Source organism: Wolffia australiana, chromosome 11, assembly GCF_029677425.1.
Source record: "Wolffia australiana isolate 7733 chromosome 11, ASM2967742v1".
NCBI lineage: Eukaryota > Viridiplantae > Streptophyta > Magnoliopsida > Alismatales > Araceae > Wolffia > Wolffia australiana.
Genome location: NC_135845.1, coordinates 8705232 through 8718252, shown reverse-complemented (window position 1 = coordinate 8718252; position 13021 = coordinate 8705232).

Genomic DNA, 13021 nt, shown 5'->3' with positions numbered 1-13021 from the left:
ATCTATCTCTCACCCTGTCTCTCTCCTCTGTCTTCTTTCTATCTATCTCTCACCCTGACTTTCTCTGTCTTCTCTCTATCTATCTCTCACCCTGTCTCTCTCCTCTGTCTTCTCTCTATCTATCTCTCACCCTGTCTCTCTCCTCTGTCTTCTCTCTATCTATTTCTCACCCTGTCTTTCTCTGTCTTCTCTCTATCTATCTCTCTACTCTCCCATCACTCTATCTTTCTATATCTCTATCTCTCATTCTGTCTCTCTATTCTCCCTTCTATCTATATATCTATATCTCTATTCTCCCTTCTCTCTATCTCTCACTCTGTCTCTCTCCTCTCCCTTCTCTCCATCTATCTATCTCTCTCCTATGTCTTCTCTTTATCTATCTATATCTCTATCTCTCTACTTTCTTCTCTATCTATTTCTCACTCTGTCTCTCCTCTTCCTTCTCTCTATCGATCTATCTCTCTATCTATCAATCTCTCACTATCTCTCTCCACTCTGCTCTTCTCCCTCTCTCTTCTCTTTCTTCTTTCTCTATATTTCTCTCTAATATCACTGTACTTCTCTCATTCTATTATTATTCTTCTTCTCTCTGTCTAAATATAGCAAGTTCTCTGAACCTTTCCCGACATACAAGACATCGAAGTGTGGAGGGGCCCCTAAAATAGTAATTATCACTCTATCTACATCTTTATCCATGCACGCACTCTTAGAATAGTCTTTATTCTTATCTCTCTCTAGACCTTTATCCTGTATCTAAAGCTGTATCATCTCTCTCTCTGTCAGGAGATCTGAACCCAATCATTCGGATACAAAGTTCATATTTACATCATTATATCTCTCTGGCTCACCATTATCTCTCTATGCTATTCAGCTAAATATGTCCCATCAATCATCTTGATCGATCTGCCCAACTCAATGCCTTATCTCTATCTCTCTCTTCTATGTCTATCCCCACTCTCTCTTTAAACATTTCTCTGACCACAATGTCCAATCTCTATATCTCTCTCTACTTTATCGATATAATCCCCATGGCTTTTATATCTCTCTAGGTATCGACATCTATATGTTTCTCTGTCTACTTGCCTTATCTCATGATTGCTTCTATCACATACTTTTGTCTTGACTGCCAGCCTCATCTTCTTGTCAATACATGTTTCTCTCTCCTCTATCTTATCCCATTTATCCACTCTGGATAACTGCAAGAACCCAACTTCGAGAACAGATAGAGAGAGAGAGAGAATTAAAGAGAGGTTGAGAGAGAAACATGGCTCAAGAGAGAGGAAGAGAAGGAAAAATGGCGAGAGAGAAAGGCAGCAAGAGAGAAAGAGAAAGAGAAAGAAAGAGGAAGAGAGAGAGACAGACAGAAATATACGGCAAGAGAGAAGAGAGAAAGAAAGAGAGAGGAAGAGAGAACATGCAACCAGAGAGAAAGAGAGAGACAGAGAGGGAGAGAAAGAAAGAGGAAGAGAGAGAGAGAAGAGAAATATATGGCAAGAGGGAAAGAAAGAGAGAGAGAGAGAAGAGAAATATATGGCAAGAGAGAAATATAGTGCAAGAGAGAAGAAAGAAACAAAGAGAGAGGAAGAGAAAAACATAGAGCAAGAGAGAAAGAGAGATAGAAAAAGAGAGGAAGAGAGAGAAATATTTGGCAAGAGAGAAGAGAGAGAAAGAAAGAGGAAGAGAAAAACATAAAGCAAGAGAAAGGAAGAGAGAGAGAAAGAAAGAAAGAGGAAGAGAGAAAGAAGAGAAATATCTGGCAAGAGAGAAGAGAGAACTATATGGCAAGAGAGAAAGAAAGAGAGGAAGAGAGAAATATACAGCAAGAGAGAAAGAGAGAGAGAGAGAGAAGAGAAATATTTGGCAAGAGAGAAGAGAGCAAGAAAGAGATATACGGCAAGAGAGGAGAGAAAAAAAGAGATATATGGCAAGAGAGAAGAGAAAAAGAAATAGAGAGGAAGAGAATAACATAAAACAAAGAGAGAGAGAGAGAGAGAGAGAGAGAGAAATATATGGCAAGAGAAAAGAGAGAAACATACTGAAAGAGAGAAAGAGAGAGAAAGAAAGAGAGGAAGGGAGAAATATAGGGCAAGAGAGAAAGAAAGAGAGAGGAAGAGGGAAATATACAGCAAGCGAGAAAGAAAGAGAGAAGAGAAAAAGAAAGAGTGAGGAAGAGAGAGAAATATACGGCAAGAGAGAAAGAAAGAGAGAGGAAGGGAAAATTTTTCTGCAAGAGGAAGATGTCGAAAGAGAAAGAGAGATAAATATACTGCAAGGGAGAAAGATGGCGAAAGAGAAAGAAAGAGAGAAAAATACAAGGCAAGAGAAAGACGGCAAAAGAGATAGAGAGAAAGAGAGATTAAGAATGTGGCAGATAGAGAGAGAGAGAGAGATTAAGAATGTTGCAGATAGAGAGAGAGTGAGATTAAGAATGTTGCAGATAGAGAGAGAGATTAAGAATGTTGCAGATAGAGAGAGAGATTAAAAAAGTTACCGAGGGGGGAGAGAGAGAGTGAGAAAGCTGCGGATAGAGAGAGAGTTTAAGAAAGTTGCGGGTAGAAAGAGAGAGAGAGCAAGAAAGTTGCAGATAGAGAGAGAGAGATTAAGAAAGTTACCGAGAGAGAGAGAGATTAAGAAAGTTGCAGATAGAGAGAAAGAGAGATTAAGAATGTGGCAGATAGAGAGAGAGAGAGATTAAGAATGTTGCAGATAGAGAGAGAGTGAGATTAAGAATGTTGCAGATAGAGAGAGAGATTAAGAATGTTGCAGATAGAGAGAGAGATAGAGCGAATAAGAAAGTTGCAGATAGAGAGAGAGAGAGAAATTAAGAAAGTTACCGAGAGGGGAGAGAGAGTGAGAAAGCTGCGGATAGAGAGAGAGAGATTAAGAAAGCTGCGGATAGAGAGAGAGCAAGAAAGTTGCGGATAGAGAGAGAGCAAGAAAGTTGCAGATAGAGAGAGAGATTAAGAAAGTTACCGAGAGGGAGAGAGAGAGAGAGTAAGAAAGCTGCGGATAGAGAGAGAGATTAAGAAAGTTGCGGATAGAGAGAGAGATTAAGAAAGTTATCGAGAGGGAGAGAGAGAGAGAGTAAGAAAGCTGCGGATAGAGAGAGAGATTAAGAAAGTTGCGGATAGAGAGAGAGATTAAGAAAGTTATCGAGAGGGAGAGAGAGAGAGAGTAAGAAAGCTGCGGATAGAGAGAGAGATTAAGAAAGTTGCGGATAGAGAGAGAGATTAAGAAAGTTACCGAGAGGGAGAGAGAGAGATATTAAGAAAGCTGCGGATAGAGAGAGAATGAGACGATTCCTTCTGCGGTACTCAACGATGAAGACGATCACGGGAGGAAAGAACCGAGCTACTGGTTATGATTGCTTTGCCAGATGACAGACTATCTGGAGAGAGAGATAGATGAGATAGAGAGAGCAATAGAGATAAAGAGAGAGAATATACGTCAAGTCACGTCAGTTCCTGGGTTAGGAACAGAAGACAGTGTCTCTCTCTCTCTCTCTCTCTCTCTCTCTCTCTCTCTCTCTCTCTCTCTCTCTCTCTCTCTCTCTCTCTCTCTCTCTCTCTCGCTCTCTCTCTCTCGCTCTCTCTCTCTCTCTCTCTCTCTCTCTCTCTCTCTCTCTCTCTCTCTCTCTCTCTCTCTCTCTCTCTCTCTCTCTCTCTCTCTCTCTCTCTCTCTCTCTCTCTCTCTCTCTCTCTCTCTCTCTCTCTCTCTCTCTTTTTCTCTCTCTCTCTCTCTCTCTCTCTCTCTCTCTCTCTCTCTCTCTCTCTCTCTGCCTATCTCTCTCTCTCTATATATATATATGTATGTCTATCTATCTCTCTCTGTCAGTCTGTCTGTCTCTCTATATCTATATATATGTCTGTCTGTCTACCTCTATAAATATGTATGTCTACTTCTCTCAATATATGTATATATATATCTTTCTATCTGTCTCTCTTTCAATCTCTCTCTCCCTTCTCTCTGTCTCCCTCTGTATCTCTCCCTTTCTCTCTCTATGTCTCTCTTTCTCTATCTCTCTTTCAATCTCTCCCTCCCTTCCTCTGTCTCCCTCTCTATCTCTCTCTCCTTCTCTCTCTATCTGTCTCTCTTTCTCTATCTCTCTTTCAATCTCTCCCTCTCTATCTCTCTCTCTTTCTCTCTATCTGTCTCTCTTTCTCTATCTCTCTTTCAATCTCTCCCTCTCTATCTCTCTCTCTTTCTCTCTATCTGTCTCTCTTTCTCTATCTCTCTTTCAATCTCTCCCTCCGTTCTCTGTCTTTATCTCTTTCTCTGACCTTTCAGTGGGAACATAAAAATATATCACTGCAAATTACCTAAAGTCTGTCCAATTTTCATTTACAGTAATAATAACTATTCTTCTAAGTATTTAATTTAAATGCATATTGATACTATAAATCACAAATTTTGCCTCTTGGGTATTATTTTAAAAATTGGCCCAAAGCAATTATGTGAAAGATAAATAGCTAAGAAATGTGTTTAAAGACATAAATATCATATAAATTTTGTTGAATGTGAATGTGATTTTTATTTCCCATATTTTTCATGTTAAACTTAACATGTATTCAAAACAGTTATGTAATATACTTAGAGTGGCTTCATAAGTGAATTATACCCCAGTTCACAGTATTTAATTTGGCTTTAAATCATTGTATGTCATTTACCATGATATCTCAGTTATATAGGCTTTGAGTCTATAAATAATCACACTATATTTTTTTATATTATTTTATTTGGATACATTTATAGTTGCACAAAAATTATCTTGATCTTATAGGTGGAAAGACTTCACTGAAAGCATCTAGTTCCATCAATAACTCAACTTGGAGGTTTTATCTGAATGATATGTATATTTTATATTGGAGTATCTTACTAGTCATGTTCTGCAATGCATAATTCCTATACATGACAGGTAAGGTGTTGGGCTATGTCAATAGGGAATAATCTTAAATGGGAATATCTGGGCGTTATTTTTAAAAAATAATCATTAAAAACATATAAACCTAACTACAGATTGGTACTGTAAGATATGGAAGAAAATCAGTTTTTATGCATACTTGGAGTAATCCACAAATGATGTATGGGTATTCTCCTATTCAAAAAAAATAGAAACACAAAAAACAGCAGCAAAAAATAACAAAAATGATGAGATCATAATGGCATGATTACTCGTCTTTAAACAGGTATCCTAAACATTAATATTTATAGGATGTTCCAGATGGTCATCTGATACGCTCCCAAGAGAATGTCAATGCAAAAATAGATCCACACAAGTTGTGTTTCAAAAGATCCAAGGAAATACCAGAGATTTCATACAATGAATACTGTTCAAGCAAGGATCACAGACAACGACAAATCAAAGACGAGGTGCAGGAAGAATGGGGATGGAGACAGGAGTTGATGGAAAGATGAATTAGATTTGATTGACAAGGTGGATCATTCTTGTCTTCCTCTGAAAGGGAGGATATCCTGATCAGCCAGTCTGCTGCAATCGTCTTCTTTTTCTCCTGAGGCATCCCTCATTTTCTTTATTAATAAGTGGAGTTCCCGCTTATTCTTCTTATCGTGCATCGTCTGACGTGGCATGTGTGATATTATGACTTCTCTTCTTCTTCCTTTTTCTACAAGTACAAAAGAAACTTGTATCATTGTCTACATATATTGATAGAATAACACTTATTCCTGCTCATATGATTAGGATGGTCTATCCCATAACCATGTGTGGAGACACAAAGGAAATCTATCGAGTTCTCTTCAGTAAGAATTAAATGAATTGATCTGTAACCATCTCGATATGGTTTATAACTAACTTTCAACCATGTTGATTCAAGTCACAGCTGTGTAAATGGACCTTGGATCTGAGACACCAAAGACATCTTTATGAAAAGTTTTCCTCCTTGTATAAAATAATAAAGCCTAAAAAAATTCACCCATCCAAGTCTTTTTTTGGGCACCCCATCCTTATTCTCTCTCTCGCTTAAGGTGCCCTCCATTCCAGGGGTGACCAGAATGGTGGGACAAATATCTCTGATTCATTATGGCATTTATCAAGTAGAAAAAAGAGGAGATTATGTGTGCCCAAGGATTGAGTAGAATATGTCCAGATATCAAATTCTACGCGGCTGGTGAAAACTACTTCAAGGAATCAAACTGTAGAGGATTTTAACATGAACAATGTGACTAGACCATTAGTTTGTTTATTTAAAAGGCTCCTTTTGATTCCTTTTATTATTTCATAAAAAAATTTTTGCAACATTTATTAAGGTATACAATCTTAGACTGTTTCAATCAAAAAACAAAAAAAGAAGCAAACCTTCAAAGAAAACTATGTCTCATTCTCAGATGTTCAATTTTCCATAGAAAATGTTGACGTACGATATACTCATTCTTCTAATCCATTGATATACATTAGTATGCTTCATCAATATCTTCAAGAAAAATTCATAAACAAAATACAATAAGACTCTATTTGAATTGATTCAAAAGTTACCCATTTAATTCAGACCGCAATCTCGATACAATAAGACTCTATTTGAATTGATTCAAAAATTCATAAACAAAAGTTACCCATTGATATTCAAAAGCTAATTGACAATTTAAGTAATTTCAGTTAAAAATCACAGCCCGATATCAATTCAGATCAATTATAAATCTGGCGGGAGGAGTCATCAAACAAATAATGCCAACTTTAATCAATCAAGTAAATTGATCCCAACAATTCTTACTCTCTAGCCTCTCTGTCCTCAGAAATTCCACATATTTCAAAAGGATAATTTCATATTTCCTTCAGTATTAAATTCAAATATTTTCACAATTATATTACCAATCTTACCAAATACATCTGACATCCAACATCTCAACTCAACAGAGTAAAATTCAAATTATATCTCTTACTGATTCAATAATAGGAAACTTAGCAGCAATCAATAATGATCATTGAGTTAAAAAGAGTAAGCATATAATTTTTATATAATTCCTTAAATAAATTGTAACTTCTGTTAAAACATAAAATAATATTTATCCTCTTTCAATGTCTTCAGTACTTTATCTCAAAACCATTTACATAGGTATATGTAATCACAAGAAGCAAAATAGACTTCTCACTTGTTTTATTCAACCTGATAACAATATTTCATTCTGTATTTTATCATTTTCCCTCATTTTATTCTTATTCTTATATTTTATCCTGGCCATTTCCTTTTTTTGATTTCTTCTTGGATGCATTGAGAATGTCAGGCATACAAAAACAAGGTAAGATGGAAGTACTACTGAATATTATAAGTCTTTTTATTTATTTGATAGTGATAGGTTTATTAATGCATCCTAAATTCAACTCTCCTTCAAATGGTATGAATTATCATTTTTAGCTCATTCATTTTAAGATAAAAATGCTTTAAAATTGGCTACAAAAAGAATAGAGTAGAAAATTTGGCTAACCATATGTCAAATTTCAATCTCCTACATAATTATATTGATTATTGGGACTGATATTGAACGTTCTATTATTTATTATAGTCCTATTCAAATGTGATATTTTACTAATTTCACCTCTGTACTTTATTCAGTAAATGAATTGCTATGAGAATTACTAAAAACCAAGATGATCATGTTATAACAATTATATTAATGTATAGTTATAAATAATAATAAATATTTTTAAAATGTTAAAATTGATTAAATGAACTGCAACTTATCCTCACACTTCATTCAAAATTCTTTGAATGTACTTGACACAATATGTCTTCTTTAAAAATCAAGGTATAACTTACTTTACTATTTTTCTTATTATATTTCAATATTTATTTAATGACGTGGGAAATACTAGTATGATTCAATAGATTCTATTTTTTTAAAGTTGACTGATATATATATATATATATATATATATATATATATATATATATATATATATATATGCGACAGATAAATTGGGGTCAAGAACTGTCTTTCCATTAAAATTTTCGATGGTTCATGTTGTGATTAACATTTACACTCAAAAGTAGTTTCTGCATGATAATGTTATGATTGTCACTCATTAAAATATCCATTACATGGTCAGATAGCAAGTTTTCTATAATCTAGAGCATTGGAAAAATATTGGACTTTAAATAAACTCAGGTTCATTAGTGATATCTACATTTATTAGGTATGACCTGAATTTCTGAACATTGGTGTTAATTATACTATAAAAAGGTACTTAAACAAATGGTAAAATATGTGTAATGAATGTATACAAGTATTGAGAATGTGGTTTATAATCTCTAGGTAAGAGAAAAAATTAAAATATTACAATATGATTTGTATTTTAATTTAACTTCAAGTATTAGAATAAGTTAAAATTTTGTATTAAAGTGAAATATTATCTTTAACACATTTTTGTGACGTTTGTCATTTTTGAGAGGGTCTATGAAATGCCACCTATGACCCAATTTTGTGTGTAAAATATTTCCATACTTTCTATGCAGTATCCGGGGAGCGAGAGATACATCGGGTAATAATTTAGAATTTTTATGCAGAGAGTGAGAGAAAAAGACAAAAATATGTATTATGATTAATGGTTTATTATATGGATAAATTTAAACGTCAGATCAGGAAAGGGAGGATTGGAATAAGCCTTGAGAAACAGATAGAGAAACTGTGGAGGGAGATTGATCTAAAATTAAAGGAAGTTAATTATAAGAAGGAGATTGGATAATGTGATTAAAAAATGGATTTGTATGTGCATATTCTTAATAGATGAATATAAATGAAGGAGATAAGAAAGACCTACTTGTCCAACCATCTACGTTGAAGTCTATGGGACAAGGGGTAAAAGTGTCTGAAAGCCCTGTGAAAGACAGACTTACCTGGAATAAATTATTTACTGTTAAGAACCGGTTAAAAATTGTGGCATATGGTTAATCTCTCATCATGTACTTCCTATTATAGCCAGTGACTAGAAAGTAATAAGTAGGAACTCGAAAGTACAAGCCAACTGCATTTTTAAAAAGTGGTTAGAACATTAATCAAGTCACTTAAGTTAATATATCTAATGTAAGATATGTGTAGAAAACATTAGGATTTTTACACAAAATTACTAAAACTCATTGCATGATCTTCTTACTTCTGAGGTTTGGATCTCTACCTGTAAAAACGAACATACCTTCCCTATTCTAAATTCTTAGACCTTAACATCACATTTACTTTAGTATACTTTAAGATTTCATTAATCATGAATAACAAAATTTATAACCACATTTTTAGAAAATGTCTTTAAATATGTTTACATATAAGAAATATGCATAAATAATACCTTTAACTTGAGGCTTCACAAATGCGAGGCTGTACCAATAAAAATGCTCATTTTACCTGATAGGTCGCATGCATATAAAATTCCTAAATACACATACAAGCCTATTTAAATCCCTGGTCCATCAAGGCTATCCACAAATTAGGCAGAAAATGTTGTCACATGGAAAGGTAGTCTACATACAAATTCAAATGTATAGTAAAAAGTTGGATGGTGATATCTAGACTCAAAAACATACTCCCTTGGGTGATGGTGTGATTATTAATTATACAAATTAGTACCAAAGTGTTGTAGATAACAAAAATTGGGTAATTTTTTTATTTCAAATTCAAACTTTGTTTCCAAAATATAGCAGTGTGTTGCCATATAGTGCCCTACATAAAAATGTGAAGTGACACATGTTAGAACCCAACGATATCCCCTATGATATGGCTTAGTGAAAATAGTTATTGTCAAAACTTAGAAATTAAAAATAATCAAAGAAAGACGCAGAATTATGATAAATTATCAAAGAAAAAATCATAAATCGCAAATCGACTTTACCAAGATCTTGCTTAAACCCCAAACTCAAATTACAATTTTTGTTGAAAAGCAAATCCAGTCCTCAATTCGATAGAGCCTCAAGTCAGTTCATCAAGTCCAAGTAACACTTCAAAGTGCAAAACACCAGAATTTCTTGAAAAGCAAACCGGGGTGCCCTTGCTTCGAAAGCACAGGAAGTTTGGGTACCCCGGTTTGCTGGTTGATGGCTTCGAGATCTTCTTGGCTGTATCTGGAACTCGTAAACACCAAAACAGCAAACCGGGGTACCCAAACTTCCTGTGCTTTCGAGAATCGCTCCCTCACCTGAACTCAAAAACTTCAAAACTCCAGAACTTCAGGTGCCCATTGTCTCCTCAGGTTAACAGATTTTCTTTCTCTGGTTGCATAGTTCTGCGCTTCTCTTTTGGGGATATGCTTGACTAAGCGGTGAAAGAAAATGATAGAACCAGTATTTTGAAACATGGGACAGCTACCCTCAGCCTTTCGGTCTCAAGTATCACTTTGCAGTACAGCGTTATTTCTGGCTTTTCTCTAAACTAAGAACTCCAAGTGCCCTCAGCGCGGAGGCCTCGAGGATCGCTTTGCTTGTCGACAAAGCCTCATCATTTATCTTTCAAGTCAGAGAAAATCCATTTCCAAAATCTCATAGTTGATGCAAGGTTCTAGCTGTTCCTTGTGTCGGCGACTGATTGATAGACTCCAAACCGGAAATTTGGGTGATTTCAAAGTTTCAAGATCAGGAAATCCTCCCGGTTTTGAGATTTTGATTTCATTTTTTGAATGTCCCAAACATAATCCGGGAGGAAACCTGGAGGGAGGGAGCCTTGCGCGCGCATAGAAATAAATTAACTCCCCAAGTTAGTTTATTTCTTCCTGCGCGTATACTCGTGCACCAAATATATCTACCTCCTCCCCGAGGAGGTGGAGATATTTCCTGCGCATATGTGTAGATATCAACTACCTCCTCGAGGTAATTGAGATCTTCCTGCACGTGTACTTATAAATTTTATACAATAAAATTTACAGTACAGTTATAGAGAAAAGCTCTGCTTTTCATGTCAGTATATTATATAAATTTTATTGTATAAAATTTATAGATAACTAGAGAATAAAAACCTAGCAGTGTGTTGTAGAAAACAAAAATTAGGAAATTGTTTGATTTAAATTTGAACTTTGTTTCTAAATTATAGCAGTGTGTTGCCATATCGTGCCTTACATAAAAATGTGAAGTGACACATTTTAGAACCAAACGATATCCCCTATGACTTAGTTATTGTCAATAACTTAGAAACTAAAAATAATCAAAGACAGGGGCAAAAGTATGATAAATTATCATAGAAACATGCCCCGAAGGATTTCTATTAAGAGGGTTTAATTTAATAAATCAATCTCATTGCGCGTTTTCATAAGTTTAAGTAAACTTAAGAATTTACATGAATATTGAAGTCTATGAATTTTGATTTATCTTCAAAAGTCTTTTAGTTCAGTTTTAATTTATTTCACCAAATTAGTTTTAACATATTATTTCGATGCTTCTAATTGATTTTAAGGTTTAATACCAAGTGCATATTCCAGACTTTCTCAAGACAAAATCTAGCTATTGGAACACTGCTTAAATTTTTCATCTTGAGATTGAATAAAACTAATGGTGGCAGGGAGAGGACAATCCCATATGCTGGAAGGATGAGTATCAGCATAGTAGAGAATGGACATCCAACATGTGTCCGATATCAAGTATCAGACATCCGATAACCGATATCCTGAAAAAATCAGGACGGTGTCTGATACCTGATATCAGATATCGGACGGATATCGAGAGTCATGTGTAAAACAGACATTAGGACAGAGATTGAATAGGTAAGGTCGAGACGGATATCAAATACCGGATATTGAAATCCGATGTCCAGATATGTTGTGGTTGAAATCATGTTATCCCATATGGAAGAAAATCAAAATTATGAAGGGTATATAACTACAAGTTAATAAATCCAGTTAAAATCTTCAAAATGCAGTGTTATGTAAGTCGCGGTGTTTCTACTATATATCAAATTAGTATCAGAAAAACATTTTCTAAACTTCAAATTTTGAAAATTTTCTATTCTTAGAATTATTATGCAGGAAAAATTTGAGATAATAATGTATACCATGATTATAATTCGAGATATCGATCGCATTTAAGCCATCGGATTCTCGTGACCGATATCTGGATATTGTTTTGCAATGCTAACAACGTCCAAATCTTTGATGAATATTATAACCTAGTTTAATATATATGCTTCAAATTTTTCGTTTTCTTCCATATGGTATAATAGGATTCGGAGTTAAACGAGGTATATATGTTAAACGAATAAATGTATTTTCACAACCAATTAATGTTGGATATCGAAATCTGTTATCCAACTCCGATATCAGATATTGTCATCCTTTCTGAGAGACGGAGGTTGATGGCGACATCAAGACGGATAACGATATTGGATATCGATTCTGAAGCAACCGATATCCGACATTGTTATCCGATATACTGATATCAAAAACATGATTTCCAACATCCGATTCAGCATCCGCCCCGATACTGTAATCCAATGTCAGTATCAGGACGGGCAAACACAACAGCACAGTTATGTTGTTGAATGACATTCAATGGAGATTAATGTCCCTATTGTTTATTAATGTTAATTGACAGTTGACAATCTGAGCACCATAGCTTGATTCGTTAGTCCAGCAACAAACATTGATAGTCTTTAATAAACACATTTTTTAAAATTCTATAGCGAGAAAGAGAGGTGGAACTGTACAAATTTAATCATAGAAAGATATATTTTGATGATCCCTTATATTGAAACAAAGACACAAAAATTGTATATGTGAAATAAGATTCCATCTGGAAAGAAAAGAATGTATGAGGGCATATTTGGCACCTAGCCTTATGATATAAATTATGAGGGAGGTTCAGCACTTCTTCAAGAAGTTTCTTTATAAATAATGTCGAGGTCCATAGAGAGGAGACAATAAATTAGTTTGTGAATACATTGGGTAGCAGATCCTCCAGAGGGGGCACAGGAATATTTAGGAACAATAATTTAGTTGGCTTACTTCCAGCAATAAGAAACTAAATTTTTTTTTTTAGCAACAAGGCTTATGAACATCAAAGGGGTAATAAGAAGCTATAACAGAGAGAGAGAGAGG